Here is a 19,706-nt window from a genome sequence, read left to right on the forward strand (position 1 = left end):
CATGTCTGATGATGACTTCTTACAACTTCATTATTTAACATCCCAATTTCTGAAACAAACATTGTTAATGCTTTATACAAGAGTTATACAAGCCCCAAACAATCTCTGGAAAATGTCACATCTGGCACCTGGAGGGACATTCTCCAAAATAATGAATATAATATTGTATGACAGTTTTACAAAAATGTGTTACCAGTAAGGAATCAATCTTCCTTAGTTTTTTTTAAAATAACAAAACTATTAAAGAAATCTGCAAAAACTATTGTGTGTACTTACCCAAATATGATACACAGTATGCTTTTTTCCTGTGCTTTTAAAATACATACTTTTGGTGTTGTTGAGCTGAGAAATAGTGGGGGACAGTCTTTGGTGGACTTGGTGAATGAATGTGCCAGTCCATAAAATGTTCTGTTTTGTTGGACAACACTTTTGCTTAAAAAGAAACCCTTAATTTTCATTGTTACTTTTCTGTAGAGAAAACTATAGTGTGGTGTCTCATCCATTTAAATCTCAAAGAAAGTATTTTGGATCAGGTCTATTAACCTGAAAAATTGCGTGAGGAATAGACACAGCTCTACAGAATGTGACCCTAAGATATAAAAGAGAGATCACATAGGCTAATTCTCCTGAAGTCATACAATTTTATATGAAGAAGTGGAATCATCCAGGGAAATGTTTTTCCACATCAAAGACTCCCCTTTTTAAATAATCTTGAGTGAAAGGCACAATTCCACCTGCTATAGCCTTTCAATCTGGAATTTACTGATGTAATTCCAGCATAAAGTTATGAATGGATGAAGAGTTTTTACCCTCTCTCTCTATACATCATTTTCTGTATTTTGCAGGAAGATTGAATTCACCGTCCATTAAAATATTAAAATGGTTTCTTCTATTCATTGAAAAAGAGAAAAGAATCTCAATTGTGACATATGTTTACCATGATTTTGGTTTGGCTTAGATTGCTTCCCGACCACATGATTTTAAGAGGTTCTTAATTGGTTGCCAGAACTTATGTATTTATTGTTTTAATAATTTTCCCTGATTGGCACATGTTGACAGAACCTTTGATAAGAAGTAAAATTATGACAAATAAGTGGAGAGAGATTTATAACAAAGTGAGATGTGAGAGAGGAAGAAGGAAAAAATGATATATTTGTAGCCAAAAAGGTAAAATTGAATGAAACATAAATTTTCCAATGCCTTCCTTCATAACAGAGAGAACTTATTTTCATGCCACCAATTTAGCGTCTCTCTCCCCCCCCCCCCATCACATCAGTTTTATTTACCCTTGCTGTGGAACATGTTTTTCTCTACATTACCTGACAAAATATGTAGTGGAACTTTTTTTGCTGAGGAAATAGCCCAAAAGGAGAGAATCAAACAATTTTTTTCCCACCCCCATTTTGTTTTACCCTTCAATGGCTGTGTTTTTTCAAAACAAAGATCCAATAAAAGAATTATAAAACATATGCATATTATTTATTTACCCAGTTCCTAGGCCTCCCAACCCAAAAGATAACTCTGAATGGCTTCACAAAATTATAGATTGTAGAAGATAAGCAGCACACCCAAATCTCACTGGGAATCAGTTCAGCTCACAAAAGTAGAGTTGGTGCATAGGCAGAGTGAAGTTTGCGCATCATTATCTATGCCATTGTTCTTCTGAAAAAGCACTATATGTTCATTTCTCATTGACTTAAAGTATGCCTTGCCATATTTGGCTAAACTTTACAATTGTTTTTGTAAAGTACAAAGGTACTTTGTTCCATATATGGATTTTTAAGACACTGACTGGTGACTTTCCAGTCTTAGAATACTGTATTCTCACATGTGTATTAATTTGTTATTTTGTTTTCCTGCTAAATGACATGTTCATTAAGAGAATGGGAATGGCCCTATGATGTTAAATCCTGTTTCATTTTTGTGATATAACCACCCTGTAGTTAGTCTAACTTTTTAAAAAATAAACTCTGTTTTTATAAATTTTCTTTTTAAAAACACAGGTATTTATTGTAAACCAAACTCTGGGGGTTTATTTATATTTTCTTCTGTGTCCTTTGTATTAATATATTGACAAATTATGTATTTTTTGAACATAATGAATGGGACAGCAAATTAAAAAAAGGAGTTTGAATTTACTATATTTTAAGAGGTTAATCCTATTTGCACTGGAAAGCAGGTATGTAGCTTCTTCCCTTGCCAGCTTCTAACTTCTTATTAGCAAATAAATTATGCTCGCCTATACTGAGGGACTAATTTAATAGCAGGAATAAATCACTATGAAAGGTTGCTATCTTTAGTTACGTGTGCATCAAATAGTCTTGAAAGTGAGTTGAACAGAAGCTGGAAGACAATCAAAAGGAAGCTGCGGTTCAATATGTCTAATGGAACATATCTCTCTGTTAAAATGTAGAGACTGTGCTGTAAATTAATTCATGTAATGGAATATTATGTTTCATAAGATACTAGCACCTGAGCTACAAATATTACATTAATCTGAGCATGGAATCTCCTGGGTCTTAAAACTCAATTCCTCTTGAAGGCAAAACTTGGATCATATACTCGGGGTATTTATGGTTTTTCCTACAGTAAAGTTTTATGACAAGTTGTTATGATTATACCAAGCATATTTTGGAGCCTTGTAGGAATCAAACTCCTCTTTAGTAAGACCCCTGGATGTTATCCCTTCCTTCTCATTATTTTTTAATAACTGCTCCAGCTGAATTGATCAAATAGTTAGAGAGAGTTCCTATGCCTTTCCAATTGTATATAAAAATTGTATATAAAAATAAGCTAGTTTTGATTGATCATTCTTTCCACACGCAATTATCTTGCCCAAAAACTATCATGAGTTTTTTTCAGTTCTTTGATGGTCATGTACTTTTTCTTCTTCTTTGAACTTCTATAGCTCCTTTTATTTCTTCTTTAGATTGTATTTATTTTTTTGTCCCAAGTTTGTCCATGAGTGAAGAATTACTGTATAATAGGAGCGGGATAGATAGTGTTAGCTGTTAGATTTCATTTTCCATCTTTATTACTCAAGGTGTAAACATGCACAATACTCCTTCCTTCTCCTATTTTCCCCTCAACAACAACACTCCTGTGAGGTGGGTTGGGTTGAGAGTCACCTAGCCAGCTTTCATGCCTAACGCTTGACTAGAACTCACAGTCTCCTGGCCTCTAGCCCGTTGCCTTCATCACTAGATCAAACTGGTTCTGATGAACTGCAGCTTCTAGCAGCCCTGCTCAGCCATGCTAATTAGGAACAGCAGCTTTTGCAGCACTGCGGCTTCTGGGCCCCAATGGCCAAACTTTGTAGACAAACTCAGTTTAAATGAGAGAGGGCCAAATTAATACTTCAATTTCAGTCCTTATGGCCCCATTGATCCTGTTGCATAATCTAAAGCAGGGGTAGGCAACCTTGGCTCTTTTATGACTCGTGGACTTCAACTGCCAGGAATTCTGAGAGTTGAAGTCCACGAGTCATAAAAGAGCCAAGGTTGCCTACCCCTGATCTAAAGATTCATAATTGGATCAATTAGGAAAGGGAAGAAAATAAATTTCATTAAAAGGATAATGTTCTGCTTTTCCATCTTAACTCTCCACAAATCCTGCACTGTTTGGAGTTTCAGTTAAAAGGAAATCCACAGAAGAGAAAAGCTAGACAATTACACCTGTGTTTTCAAAGGTATGTGAGATATCTGGCTTACGGTACAAAGCAGTTTTATTAGCAGAGCTTTTTAAATCTAGAGATACTTAAAACTCCCACTGGTGGGAGGTTTTCTCATTCTCTCTGTCTTTTAAGTATCTCCAAACTATAGCATTGTTTATTCCCCCCCCCTTTGGCTAATTCCTCCCTCTCTCTCCTTTTTCTTCCCACCCTTCTTTTTCAAGCTAGTTTCCACATGAAGATGTTGGCAGGAGGCCATTTTTTTTTAATGTTTTATTTTTGTGTCAGAGAGGTGGCCTTTGCAGGTGTTGCTCAGCTGGTGGAAACTTTTGCTTCAAGCGGTGGGCCCGTTGACTTTCACGGCTCCAGATCTTTCCTGCTGAACTGAAGTTGGTTGTTATGGAAACTACAATGAAACGTCCTTAGATACCTAATTCTGTGGTTGTATGGCATTCTAGGTTTAAATAGTCAATTAAGATCATGTGTAATAGATTACTATGTTAAATACTTTGGGCCACAATGGATTTTTTTTTTTTTTGTGGGCACAATGTATTTGCTGCAAATTTCTCCTCATGTGAACTAACCTCTAGTCCAGAGTTCATAAGCAGAGCCTCAGCTGTTGAAGCAAAAAGGTATCCTGCAGGTACAGCCCTTCCTTATGCACAATGTACAGCTCTGAGTCTGCTCTCTAGAAAACATTTTATTTCCTTTCATACCAGTATTGATTTTTTTATAGGATCGCATGCATCTGAAAATGCTGAGGGGCACAAGCTTCTTTTACAAAGTAATCCCATGAGTTTAAAGAAATGGCTTCTATATCTGAAGACGTAAAACATGCATCTACAATGACAGGATAGTTACCCAGCTTAATGTGGGTAATTTAAAAAGTCCCATTTGCATTTCGTAAAAGGCAAACCTGTGTCATTATTTCTGATGTGCTCCCTTCCCCCAAGAATGGGTTTCAGAAATGTTGGGTGGCTGCCATCAAACCGCAGGCAGCTCTTTGGTTTGTGCTGGATTTTGGATGATGGTCAAAGCTCACTGAAAAACAAGTGTTATTTCTTTTCCTGTGCCTAGTATTTAACGGGAAATCAGGAGGCTTCATTTCCAATTACTTGTTAAGCCAATCCAGATGTGAACTGAACAGGAGGTCGAGGAGAGGAACAAGCTAGGTTAGCTAGTCTCCTTGAAGTTGGGCTGATAAAACACAGGTACATAGTGACGTGCTATGTTCCAAGAAGGAAAAAAAAAAATAAGAGAAGGGCAACTTTACTAAAGTTTAATTATGGGATTTTTAAATCTGTATATGTAGTCAAAAATAATTATTTCAAGTTTTGTATAATTAATGACGCAGCTGATTTTTTTCCCCCCTGCTTTTCCAGTCTGAGGTTCTTTAAGAATATTTGGAAGTAATATAGTTATTTTAGGCTGCCAAATATATTTTGAATATTTACTAGCAAATGGAAGGCAATGAATATGCCTTCCTGTATGTTTTTTAAATTGAGGATATATGCTAGGCTCAGAGGAATTAAACCTGCATGCAATAATGAGGTAGAATTGGGAGAAAGTTGTGGTAAAATCATGAAATTAAATGACTTGGCTCTTACTGCTCATATATATAAGTTCCACAATTTTAGATTACATTTGAGAGCAGCATTTAATACCTAACACCTTTTCTGTTGTTATCTATTTATTTCATCAACATCTACATGATTTTGGATGCTTTGAAATTGTTGCACTATCCTAAGCAACTTTAAAATAGGCTTTGTATTCTCTAAATTGACCATTATGTTTGAACTATGTGTTCAGTTATAATAATAATGATGTGCAGTGCTAACATATGGGTGCAGAATACTATGTATACATAGAAGTAAAAACAAGTGTTTATATACATTTATTGCAATATTCTTTTTATGTTTCATTATGTACTAGAACAGTGGTCCCCAGCCTTTCTGGCTTGGCAGCCTGGCAGGGGGGTGTGGAGAAGGGATAGTTCCTTGTGAGTGATAGGTGAGCTAGAGAACTTTGCGCGTGAACGCAAGCGGTTGCCGCTCGCATGAGGGGAGCTTTGCACGAGAGTGTAAGATGTCCGCTGCTCACGCGAGGAGAGCTTCACATGCGTGCATGCCACCTTCGTGGCCCAATTCCAAATAGGCCCCAGGGTTGGGGGCCCTATAGTAGAATAAACTCACCAGTGTTACATACATTCTGTATTAAGTTAGCATTTGATAAATTATCTGTAATAATGGTCAGTGTTGATAAAGCAGCTATCCCAGTTCTTTCAGCCATTTAGTCTTCAGCTTCCATAATCTCATTTTTTTGTATTTTAAATAGAAAATCAACAGATCTGCTACTCTTTTATCTACCAAGTAATAGTTGCCTGGTTGTCTTTTTCTTTGGACTGGCAGTGGGGATTAGATTGACCACTTAATTATATATAATGGTTAAGATGAATACATCAAGAAAAATAAAAGGACAGAAAACAAAAATGAAAGTAATGGAAAATCATAATCGGTGCATCCCATGGGACTTTGTTATGTGATCTGTACTTGCCTCAGGTTCTAGTTTACTAAATAATTCAGCCTGAATATGTCCTTGATGCACTTACAAGGGTGTTTTTTTGTAAGTCTGCACAGTTTTTGAAACAGACTAGAAAGAAACATAAACAAGAATATTGATTCCTCGGTCTGTCACACTCTAATTCTGAGGCATAGACAAATCCCTGTCTGAAATGAATTTCACCTGCCTTACTGCCTACTAGTTTAATAGAAACTGTTTCCATAAATACATAGTTTTACAACATGGTACCTGTGCTATAATCTAGAATGGGAAACAGAAAAGCAATGGAATATATTTGGATTCTCTATATTACTTTCATAGCCTTTATTTAGGTAGAATCTATGCAAATCAACTTGTCTGGTTTCTTAGGGCATATTACATCATTTTTATTTCAATAGATTTTGTGCATATTATAGTGCACGTTCTTAACATATTAGAGGTATTCCTTTATTCCACTGTCATTGATCTAGAAACCTCAAAGAATCTTATAACATCTTAAAGACCAACACATTCATTAAACCTTATTCATCTTTATACAGTGATCTGTTCTTTATAATGCAACAGATTAACGTAGCTACACTTTTAGAAACTGATAATAGAATCTTGCATAGAAATTGATGTAAAATCTTGAAATTAATTTATCTGTTTTAGTGTTTGGAATTTCACTCTGAAAGCAGCTATCACTTATTATTTCTTTTTATCCCAGTAACTGGTTCTCCTTGGTGATAACATGCAAAGCAGTTGCATAGATATCGCAACTGTTCTAATTCAGCTGGCGTTCCAATTCAGTGCATTTATATCGGCATTATGTTGTAGCTGAAAAGAGCTATCTACAATCCATAAGACAAAGACATTAAAAAAAAAATAAGGTATTCAAGTAAACAGAAATGTGGTATCTGAAAGATTTACATTCAAGCGTATAACAGAGAAGCACACATTTTCCTCCTGAAAATCTTCAGAGTACCTTACGACCAATTCTCTAATGGAAATACAAGTACAAGCTCAACTGCTTTATTAGTATTGGTTTCACCCACCAAAGCTACATACAAAAGGCGCAGAATATAAAAACAGAGCATCTGACCACTTTGTGATTCTAGGAATGTATTTTCAGTATTATAGCTAATCTAAATTAACAGGCCTTTTTTTGTTTGCGCAAAGATCAACTTTCAGATAAGTAGCCTAACTTAGAATTTTTATTAAAAAGTCATATTCTTGGTGGTATGGAATCTCTCTTTGTGTGAATCCCAGAGAACTCTACCCAGCAACATCCCCCCACCCCCTAGTTTTTAGAGGAATTCCAGGAGATGAACTAGTAGAAAAGATGCCTAAAGCATTGCTAGAGGAGAAAAAATAATAAATCTGATTGAACTTGGTAAAACCTTTTATCAAGGTTTGCCTCAATTATTTTCTGCTTTCATTGCGTCTGCAGATAGCCAGATAACCAGTTCTGTTCAAGGTGACCTGGCTTTGCTGGGTAGGGAGAGCTTAAAGCTTTGCAGAGCTGCTGGAAAGACTATTCAAGGCATTTATTAGATAAAGATGTTTAATCAATCAATCAATGAGAATAGAGCTGGAAGGGACTTTGGAGGTCTTCTAGTCCAGCCCCCTGCTCAAGCAGGAGAACCTCCTATACCAATTCAGACAAATGGCTGTCCAGTCTTTTGTTAAAAACCTCCAGTGATGAAGCACCCACAACATCTGAAGGCAAGCTGTTCCACTGATTAATTGTCCTCACTGTTAGGAAGTTTCTCCTTAATTCCAGGTTGCTTCTTTCCTTGATTAGTTTCCATCCATTGTTTCTTGTCTTGCCTTCTAGTGCTTCGGAAAATAAATTGACCCCCTTCTCCTTGTGGCAGCCTCTCAAATACTGGAAAACTGCTATCATGTCCCCCCCCCCAGTCCTTCTTTTCTCTAGACTGGCCATACCCAAATCCTGCAACAGTTCTTCATACATTTTAGTCTCCAGACCTTTAATCATCTTAGTTGCTCTTCTTTGCATTCTTTCTAGAGCAGTGATGGCGAACCTTTTAGAGACTGAGTGCCCAAACTTCAACCCAAAACCCATTTATGCATCGTCGAGTGCCGGGTGGGTGTGGTCAATTGGGTGGGTGTGGCCAATTGGGTGGGCGTGGCTGCCGTGGTAACGGCAGATTGGGTGGGACTAAAAAGTTCAATCAATCAATTCCAACTTTGCAAGATCTTTTTTTTTCCCACGAGAAGTTGAAATTGACTGATTGAACCTATTTTTTTTTTTTTTGTACACAGCGGTGGCGGGCCTAAAGCGAAAAGGTTTTATAAAACCCAGCTGAAGGCCTAGGACTGGGATGACAGTGCGCATGCCCACAAGAGGGCTCTGAGTGCTGCCTCTGGCACCCGTGCCATAGGTTCGCCACCACTGTTCTAGAGTCTCAACATCTTTTTGTAATGTGGTGACCAAAACTGGATGCAGTATTCCAGGTGTGCTATTCAAGGTTGTCCATTACTGACCTGGTAGTTCGAAGCCTTTTTTTTGGTGGGGTCATTTATATGACTATCTGTGCATGGACATTCAGTGACCCATTTGACTTTCCATTGGGAATCAACGTTAAAGTTTCTGGACATATGTTGTGTAAGTGCCAGTGTATCTCTATTATACAGTAAAGCTACATGGTGTCGTGGTTAAAGAGTTGGACTATTGATGGGGTGGGGGGGCATTTCCTAGTCTACTCTTCCAGCTGAACACCTCCCTGGATGAATTTGGACCAGTTACTCTCTCTCTCTCTACTTAGCCCACTTCCCAGGATGTTGCTGTGGGGTAAAATAGAAGGAGAGAACTCTGTATTGTGCTCCTGAATGAAAGGTGAAATGTCAATCAAATAAACAAACTGTGAACAATGGCAACTGGCCTCTCACAAATCCTTCAGGTAAAGAACTATTTACAGATTTTCCTGAAATTTAAATTAAATGCAAACATTGTTCATGGTTCAAAGAGTGCTGGGGAGCTTGTAGTCTTCTTGATCACATTTATGTTTTCCTAAACAGTCAAAGAAACTATAGACTTTCTTGTATATATATTAAAGCAAGAGTTACATTCCAATTTACCAGTTCTGAAAGGTTCCTGGATATACTTACACCAAGATAAATAAAGAATGCCATATATTCTAAAACCCTAATCCTTGTACTTGTAAGAATCATTTTTTGTGAACTAGTGATATGAACTCTGGCAGATATCTGACTCAATGCTAATGAACTGAAATTAGGAATAAAACATTCTAGTTTATCTACAATATAAAACATAACTTGTCATCTGCTTAGAGCTGAATTGTTTACTCTGGCTTTCCCATGCAATTATGTTAAAAGTATTCCACCAGATTAAAAAGGAGAGAGAAAGAGAATGATGAATCCTGTCTTATTTTCACTATAGCAAAGTGGTTTAATTAAGAATGAAATAGTGTCAGGACTTGGCAACCTCGAACAATATGGTATGTTCAATAATTAGTGTACAATAGCAGAAAGAGCTGCAATATATTGGCCAAAGTAGGTGTTAAAAGCTTAACATTACATTAACATTAATCGAATCCTTACTCAGCTCTCAAACAACTGTAATGATTACTTCCTTAAACTAAAGAATATTTGGAAAAGCTGTAGTATTTACTTCCAATACAATAAGAGCCATAGTGGAGCAGTGGTTGGAATGCAGTATTGCAGGCTAATTCTGCCGATTGTCAGCAGTTTGATTCTCACTGGCTCAAGGTTGACTCAGCCTTACATCCTTCCGAGATTGATGAAATGAGGACCCAGATTGTTGGGGGCAATGTGTTGACTCTGTAAACTCCTTAGAGAGGGGTGTAAATAACTGTGAAGCGGTACATAAGTCTAAGTGCTATTGCTATTGCTACATACTAAAATATAGCCAAAACACATTCCCACCCACCCATCCACCCCACACAAATTTGTGCCTATCAAGTGGGAAACAATCAGTTCATGGAACCTTTCCCTTTTTTTTGTATTTTCTGATTAACTCACATTCTGTAAAAAAAAAAAAGGCTAAATTATTGACGAAGTATTGAACAATCTAGATATAAAAAATGAATAGATCACAAAATCAGTATATTTTCTCATGTCTACCTCAATGAAGATACACCCTGATGTTACTTAACATGTCTGAGTCTGAAAGCCATTATTTGACAAATTCTTCCATTTCCCATTTGAAATTGTTGCAATGTCCTAAGCATCTTTAAAGTAGGCTTTGTATTCTCCAAATTGACAATTTGGAGAATGGCTGATTGATTGATTGTATTAAAAGCTGTTGTTTGAGTCATTGTACTAAAAGCTCTGTTTCAGAAAGCTTGTTCATAATAAGCGGGGACCACCTATCATTGTTGATAAAGGTACTAAAAGGGATCCATACACTGCATATTTCCTTTTTTTCTTCCCTAGGGATTTAAGTTTAAATAATTGTTCCTTCTTTTATAAGAAGCATATGTATTGCAGTATGACCTCAAATAAATGTTTTGGCAGAATCCCATCCCAAAGACAGTGATGTAACTGAGGCCCTGTTAACATGAAGAAAAAAAAATACTTCCCTTTCTTGTTCCATCTGCTTAAAAAATCTTTTGCTTTCAGCAGAGATATATTAAATGCCACTTAAAACATGCTTTATTTCAGTATATCTTAAGAAGCAAAGATTAGCTTGCTTTTAAAAATAGGTTTGGCACTACGCAAATTTTTAGTTTTTTCTTCTGCTGCATTACAGATGAAATTGAAGTGACATTCCATACCAAAAGAAAGGAAGAGAAATGTTTGTTAAATTCTAGTAATGCCAAAACAAATGGGATAAAAAAAGGAAATTCACTATCAAGGTATAAAAATGGATCGGCAGAATTGAAATATCTAATAACAACTGAAACTGCCAGGGCATCCATTGTTTTGTCCATATTAATGAGAATAGGACTATAATTCTATTTTAGTCACTTATTTATCAAAACTCTGCATGTTTCAAGGCAAAGGCTTTTGACAGATAATGTATTCATGGACAGAATGAATATTTATAATCTCATAAAAATAATGTCTACATATTAAACCCAAAGAAGGGTAGACACCATTAAATCTGGTGGCCAGAGGTCATTTGATCATGGACTAACCAGCTTGATGAGTGTTTCTATTTTAGTAAACTTTTCTTCCTCTCTGCTACCTTAATAAGTGTACCAAACAAATGATGTCTGTTATAAGAGGAAGAAAAAACCTCCAAATTGTGTAAAATTCAATAAGTGAAAGATGTTAATTCCCTAGAAAGTGCCCTGAATAATGTTTTCACTCTCTTCAACACTTAACAGAGAGATTAGAATGCTTTATGATAAAAAGAGCCCCACTCCCACTCCAAGATTAGTCATTCTTAAATGAAAGGGGAAAATTAGTTTTATTGGACGTTAACTTTCCCACTGATCTGCCAGACGAGATCAGACTTGTCTGATCTTCCACTACTGAATCCTTAGATGACCCCTTTGCTAATTCACTGAATTAGGATTTTGTAAGTTAATTATCCCAACCCATGTTACCTCTTTACGGTTGCTATTTTACAAGATGTAATTATTAACCATATGCAAGTCTTTGTGGTAGCCATATTTTGTTTGTGATGGAGATATAAATACTTCCAACCCCCACCCCACCCCGAAAGCAGCCATTTGCCCCTCCAACTGATAGGATTTAGATTGACATAAACTTTCAATCCTAAATTACGCACACATGATGATCACTGGCTAATAGAGGCTGTAAGGCATGCAAAAGACAAATAGTGTACAGAATTCAACATATGGCATGTTTTACTCGATGAGGAACAGGCCGTGACCTGAATTGAGGACAAGAACAAGGCTAAAACATTTCATTTATAATTCAGATTGGGATCCAAAGCAAATGGTTTGCGTTGTGTACTTGGTGTGAAAATATGTGGACTGTCTTCATTTGGGGTGTAAAGTGCTTTGCTAAAGGCCTAACAGTGTTTCCCAAACTTGACAATTTTAAGGCATGAGGACTTCAACTCCCAGAATTCCACAGCCAGCATTGCTGGCTGTGGAATTCTGGGAGTTGAAGCCCTCATGCCTTAAAATTGTCGAGTTTGGGAAACACTGGCCTAACATACAGCAGAAAGTCTGCCTGGCAGTTTGTACATATCGGTGATTTGCCAATGCAGATGGTCAGATCTGCAGTAAGGAGCTATTGGAAATCATATTTGGTCCAAACCACTGGTTCGGTTGGTTCTTCAGCTTGTCAGATACTTTGCAGGTAATTGTCGACTTACAATCACAATTAACCCACAATTTTGGCTACTAAGTGAGACATTTGTTAAGTGAGTTTTGCCCCATTTTGCAACCTTTCTTGCCACAGTTGTGAAGTGAATCACTGCAGTTGTTAAGTTAGTAACAGGTTTGTTAAGTGAATCTGGCTTCCCCAGTGACTTTGTTTGTCAGAAGATTGCAAAGGTTGATCACACGACCCCGGGAGACACTGCAGCAGTCATAAATAAGAGCCAATTGCCAAGCATCCGAATTTTGATCACGTGACCATGGGGATGCTTCAGTGGTCGTAAGGGTGATAAATCATCACAAGTCATTTTTTCAGTGCCGTTGTAACTTTGAATGGGCACTAAATGAACTGTTGTAAATCAAGGACTACCTGTATCTATCAACTTTATATGGCCATCCATTTCACACATGATGATTCCAAGCAGCGTACCATAAAACCCATGATGAAAACATGTTATAAAAGCCACTTAGAACAATTAATTCAACACAATTAAGAATTGAACTCAAGATCAGGGGTGTAAAGAATACTATACATGTATGTCTATGTGTATGTTGATACACACAGAGAAAGACATACAAACTCTCTAGCATTAAAGCCCTACTTAAGTAAAGAATCTGTGCAGAACATCAGCTTTTATTTTTAATAGACACTAAGATGTCTAAAGATATTAGGACTCTGACACGGTTTCACTAGGTAAAAAGGGTAAAGTATTTCAAACTTCAGTTTTCCTTTCAGATCATGGTCACTGGGAAGATTCCATCTGAAGGCCAGCTTTCTAGGTGGGATATGTGTGTGGCCCTCTAAGGACCAAATCAGGAGACTATTTGGGGTAGAGAAAACAGCAGGGTTAAACTTCAGGGTTAATCTTACTTAAGGGATTTCATTCTTCCCAAAGGATGAATATTTTTAAAAACTAGCCCAAGTTCTAGGATTAAGATAATTTCTCATCGTAGTTAGAATGCCTTGTTTGGGAAGGAAAAGTGCCCTAAGCCAAGTCATTGTTCTGAGAAGAGTGAACAAGGTCACTGCAGAAGACCGGAGAATATATTGGAACAGACCCTTATATAGAGCTCCCTGTGTATAAAGTTCACAATAGTTGTGAACTTACATTTCTTAGCTTCATTACATGCTTGTTTATAAAAATGAAGGCCAAGTGGTGACAGGTGAAGTTTGTCACAGTGATAGGCAGACATTTCATAACTATAGGCTTTGGCAGGGGAGTTGTTAGCTAGCCAGTTGGCTGGGCAAGTAATCATCCAACAAATAGTATGCATAACTTTCTGATTTATTTTATAGACAACCTAGGGTCTTGTGGAACTAGACAAATTAGTGTTCCAGTTAGCAAGCATAATTCCCTTTATCCATAGATGATTAGCATTTGTTTGCAGCAGTTACATGCTTACACATAAACGCTTACTGGTGAGATATATTGCAAATAATTAGAGGGATATTAACTAATATGGGATATTAGTTAGGATATTTTCCTCTGCTCTGTCAGACAAGCAACGGACAAGAGTTTATTTGCCACAAAGAGGAACTAAGTACTGGGAATAAGTGCGGGAAATAACTGCTGACATAGTCATTATAGCAATTACTGTACATCCGGCTTCAGAATGAAAACTCAACAAAGTTCAGGCGGGCTACACCCATCATTCAGAAAAGGAATTACTATTTTTTTTTATAGTTTTGCAAGATTGCCAGTTTGATATAGTGGTTAAGACACCAGGTTAATACCTGGGAGTTCTAGCCCTGCCTTAAGTACGAAGACAGCTGGGTGACCTTCGACCAGTTCCCCTTTCTCAGCCCCAGGAAGAAGGCAATGACAAACTACCTCTTGCCAAGAAAGCTGCAGTAACTTGTCCAAGATTCAAAGCACACCTACTCACCCAGTCACCCACCCACCTACCCACAAACACATACACACACACACACACAGCCCCCCCCACACATACACACACACATCGCCACACATATACCCCTACACACAAATAGTGCAAATCTTTCTGAGTCAGTTCCTTAACTCTTAGTGAATCAATCTTCAGTGATTGTTCTTGAGTGAAAACCCACAACTTGAGTGAAAACCCACAACCCACAAGGGAATGATCAAATACTTTTATCTATATTGGTCATAAAAATGCTCCTCTTGGAGACCTGTGGGATTACCCAATTCCCACCTTGCTCTCCATTCAGCTTGGTGCTTTGTGTATGGTCACGCAGCCCAACCTTATGTCCTTCATGCCATTTCAGGCCTGTCCAGTTGTTAGCCTCAAAAGTTACCTTCTCAAGCCAGATGTACTTTCACATCCTGGAGATTTCCAGAGCAGCCCTAACTCTTCTGGAAGACATCAGTCCTATTGAGGAAGCAGTTAATGTCTGATGAAAAGTAGTGAAACCCAAGTGAGGCTGCTTTTTCTTTCCTTCTCTGGAAGAGTTTCTTGAACATGATCCAAAGAAAATAACATGCTTGGCTCATTTAATGTAGCCTTAAGCCCTCATAGTAAAACTTTTGAGACCTGGCAGGCACAGCAGAAGCCTTCTTTGCTCTTGCCTCTGTCACTTGATTCCAGACTTTATTTGTAAATTAGGCAGTCATGTTAAAGCTTAATTAGAATTATTTTATCCAAAAGTTGGAAACTGCAGCGTAGCAATGTGTTGACTGACCAGACAGTGGCTTTCCCCCCCATTTCGTAGCCTTAGAAGGGCAGTGTGGCTGTTTTATTTTGATGGGGTCACATATGAAGAGTATGTACTTAGCCTACGCACTGAAGTATGGCTTTTTTGATGCATTTATGTTGTTGGTTTAACACAGGGGTAGTCAACCTTTTTATACCTACCGCCCACTTTTATATCTCTGTTAGTAGGAAAATTTTCTAACCGCCCACCGGTTCCACAGTAATGGTGATTTATAAAGTAGGGAAGTAACTTTACTTTATAAAATTTATAAAGCAGAGTTACAGCAAGTTTAAAGCATATAATAATAATTACTTACCAAATACTTTATGTCGGACTTTCGCTAAGTTTGGCAGAATAAATCTTTATAAAACAACTTACTGTAGTTAAATCTATCTTTTTATTTATACTTTGCATACACAGAAGCATGAAGTCTGATGAAATTACATTTAATTTAATTAAATTAATAATGAGATCCCTGAGGCTGATGCTGCAAAACTAAATACTGGATATGTTGCTCAATTTTTGTAAGGAACAAACGAAGGTCTCCTCTTTCGGAAATATTCAGGCAGTTTCTTTCTTTGGTCATAATATGATTAACAGCACTAAAGCCTGATTCCACAAGATATGAGGTAGGGAAAGGTATCAATAAACTGAATATCATTTTCCACTTATTTGGATATAAGACAGGCATTTTTTTACTTTGCCATAGGTTTTCATATCCACCACTATCGAATTTTTGTTTACTTTCTTCATCATATCTAATTTGGCAAGTTGTATCAGCAAGTTGTATCAGCCTCTTCAATATTTTGCGGTAAAAGGATTTTTCATCCAGTCATACACCTTCAGTTTCAAAATATCTTCAAATCGTTTTTCCATGTCCAATTTAAGTTCGTTGAGGTGGCTACTGAATCTGTCAATATCCTCTGGAGTTACATCATCTTTTATAGATGATAATTCAGGAAACTGATGAAATTCTCTGTTCGATAGATTATAACGAAGTAGTTCAAGTTTGTCAATAAATAATGACACAATACTTTGGCAACCTATAAGAGTTTTATTAGCTCCTTGAAGCTGCAAATTGACATCATGAAATCTCTTGAAAATATCTGCCAAATAAAAGGCATCATTCTTTACTGTTTTTAACTGTTGACACAGATTATTACTTTCAAAAAATTGTATTATTACAATTATTTGTAATAATCTTACAATATTACAATACAATTGTATTATTATTATTATTTTAAAAAAATTGTATGACACTATCATATAATGCTACAAAATGAGCCAAAGATGTACCCTTTGACAGCCACCAAACTTCTGTATGCAAAGATAATGTAATAAAATCTTCATTATTGTCCTGGCAAAGCTGTCGAAACATTCTTTCATTTTTTGCATTGGATTTGATCTTGTTTATGGCTTGAATTATTATAGTTAATGATGAATGGAGACTTGTACTTAGATGTTTTCCTGCAAGATGTTGTCTGTGCACCACACAATGAATACATAAAACATTTGGCACTTCTTCCTTCAAATAAACAACAAATCCACGATAGCGACCTACCATTGATGGTGCTCCATCAGTAGCACATACAACAATATTATTCAAAGGATATTATTCAAAGAATATTATTTTTTGTAAAGTTTGATTTCACAGTATTAAATATAGATAATCCTCTTGTATCTGTAATGAGATTTATTGTGAATAGCATTTCTTCTCGTAATGTATTGTTTTCATCAAAATAACGTACATATGCCATCAATAAAGCATTATTATCTGCAATGGTAGACTCGTCCAATTGCATGGAAAATGAAGAGTTTTGGAGAACACTTATAAGGTTTTTTTCAACATTAATTGCCATTTCTTCAATTTGTTGCTTTACTGTGCTATCGCTTAGGGGCAATGTTTTTAAAATTTCAGGTATATCCTGATGCATTACTGTTGAGATAAATTCTTTTATAGAGGGTATTATAATAATAATAACAACAACAACAATAACAACAACAACTACTACTACAGCAGCAATAGTAGTACTATTCCAACAAAAATGGATAGAACGCCACACAATTTCTTCTGCTTGGATGATCTAGGTCAGTGATTGTCAAAGTATGGTCTACTCTAAGGACTCCTGGTGGTCCCTGAGACCTTTTTATAAATTCTTGATTACTACTATGTACCCTGCCCAGAGTCACTGTTTAAGAGCGTACGTATGCTTCCACTTACTCATCCAAAAGTATCTTCATATCTATTTGCAACATGTTGTTGTTTGAAACAAAGCTCTATTGAGTCCGGGTGATGTTCAAAATCACCATGACAAGTCATTGGTCACAGTATTTAAGGAAAAAAGTATCCTATGGAAATAATCACATTACTCTATTTCACTCTGTTGTTGTGAGCATTTCTCAAACAGATCCTTTCCTTTTTCCCACCAGAATAAGTTTCCTATGATGCAATCCTCCGTTCTATGAGATTTGACAACATGAAAGACAAGTTATCAATTTTCCGATTTTTATCCCTCCAAGATAGGATTTAATTTGATTAAGAACACATGTGCTGCTGACATCTGTTTTAAAATAGCGTACATGTCTTGCACTATTCATTGATATCCATAACTATTAAATGCAATGATAATGAGGATTCTCATGTTGATTTTTTTTGGCTCCCATACATAAGCCCATGAAAGTTACTTGTCGAGGGTTAGGCAGTTTTCCAGTGTATTAGTTTCTAGTGCTTTGTGATCATTTCACTTCCTGGTTTAGCTAAGCGGTTAGTCTACCAGTTCATACCATCCAAGATTTACCTAAACGACGCTGGCTAGTAGCAGTAGTGATCCAAAAGATCAAATTCCATTAACCTTAAGCACATGCCATAGAAACATTTCTCTGTGATCTGTTTCTCCCACTTAAGAAGCTTTGCGATTGATTTGATATTACATGAACTGCTCCATAGTAGTTTAAATGCTTTCTACTATCTTTGACTGACTTTTCAAAAATCAGTTTTAAGAGTAAGAAGGTTCTTTCTTGCAGGATCAGTACAGTCCCATTTGCAAATGCTATTGTACCTCAGGATTTTATTTCATTGCATCAGTTGGCTTGCTTGGGCTTATATACCGTATGAAAGCCATTTTTGTATCAGATTGGCCTTGAAAACACCCATTTTCATTGCACAATGCCTGCTTTGCTGTCTCAGAAAGATTCCCCCTCCCCCATCAATGGACTGATAGTCCTCTAATTCAGTGTAAGGCAGCTTCCTGTGTTGGTTGACTTCATATCCTCTAATGCTGTTTCCAAGAGTCGAACTTGAATGTTTCAGTTGCTTTAGAACCTCTTGTGAACTTGGAGGTCATAAATGACAATGAAGAAGTGGAACGATACCTTTAATGCAATATAGAAAGATGGCCAAATTGACTAATTCAATTAAAGAAAAGCATATATCCAGTTTTGTTTCTACTCTGTAACTGCTTCTAGGCCAGTGATGGCAAACCTTTTAGAGACTGACTGCCCAAAAACTGGCCCCGGCCCCACTCCATCCCCTGCCCTGCCCCCTGCCTGCCCGCAGGGCCACTCACCACCTCCAGGACCCGCCACAGATCACGCAGGCAGCCCAGCAGCGCCATGGCAGCCATGCCCTCTGCCCACGCCCTGCAGCATCAACTGTGCATGATGGGGCGTGAGGGCAGAGTCTTGTCTACACTGCCTGGCTGCCATGTCCTTGGCTGCACTGCTCCGCGTGGGCCACACTTGAGGGTGACTCTTCTCCAGGGGGGCTGCTGATGAGGGGGTCGCGGGGGGAGGCAAGTCTGGGGCAACAGCACGGGTGCCCACAGAGAGGGCTCTGAGTGCCGCCTCTGGCACCCGTCCCATAGGTTTGCCACCACTGTTTCTAGACTTTGTGCTCAGGGAAGAAAAAATAAATAAAATGGGATTTCTGGTTAGATATGCTTGTTATTATAGAAATGGCTAGTATATATTAAGCATATAAAAGTAAAAAAAAATGAGGCTATGTTTTATTATTTTTATTCTACTGAACTGGAAAAAGTTGGAACTTAATGCTTTTTTTCCCTTCTTTTTTTCCCCGACCCCACACTTCTCTTTCCCCTTCTTTTCTGTTCCCCCACTACTCTATTATCTTGTTTTCGTTTGTATTTTGTGTTATGATAATTTTAATAAAATTATATATTTAAAAGGAAGAAAGACGGGAATATAGAAAAATGGTGAATAATGGCATATCATTAATAAGCCCATACTTTCATGCTATACAATTATTACATGTATATCTGAGTGAATTTTATCCATTCACCAAATGAAGCAGAAAAAAAAAACCATGTTCTGTTTTCTTGTGTAGCGAACAGGAGCCCAGTATTACATCAGCATTCGTCTTCATATGCAATATAATATGGAGGTTCAATGAACAATGGAATCTCCCATTAACAAGGTTCCCCTAATCTTTATTAGACTGCTTTGTGTGAATCAGGTTATGCTGGAATTACAGGACCTAACATTTTCAGCTATTGTTTATTGGGGT

The 19,706-nt window shown here is 37.2% G+C and overlaps 1 protein-coding gene across 3 annotated transcripts in view; it reads left to right on the plus strand.

The window, feature by feature from the left end:
* Positions 1 to 19,706, plus strand: part of TGFBR3 (transforming growth factor beta receptor 3) — a 154,350-nt gene that overhangs the window by 89,660 nt on the left and 44,984 nt on the right. The gene's annotated exons all lie outside the window — the stretch shown is intronic.

The sequence above is a fragment of the Crotalus tigris genome, unplaced genomic scaffold (assembly GCF_016545835.1).
Source record: "Crotalus tigris isolate CLP2741 ecotype Arizona unplaced genomic scaffold, ASM1654583v1 scf7180000017857.1083437, whole genome shotgun sequence".
Taxonomy (NCBI): domain Eukaryota; kingdom Metazoa; phylum Chordata; class Lepidosauria; order Squamata; family Viperidae; genus Crotalus; species Crotalus tigris.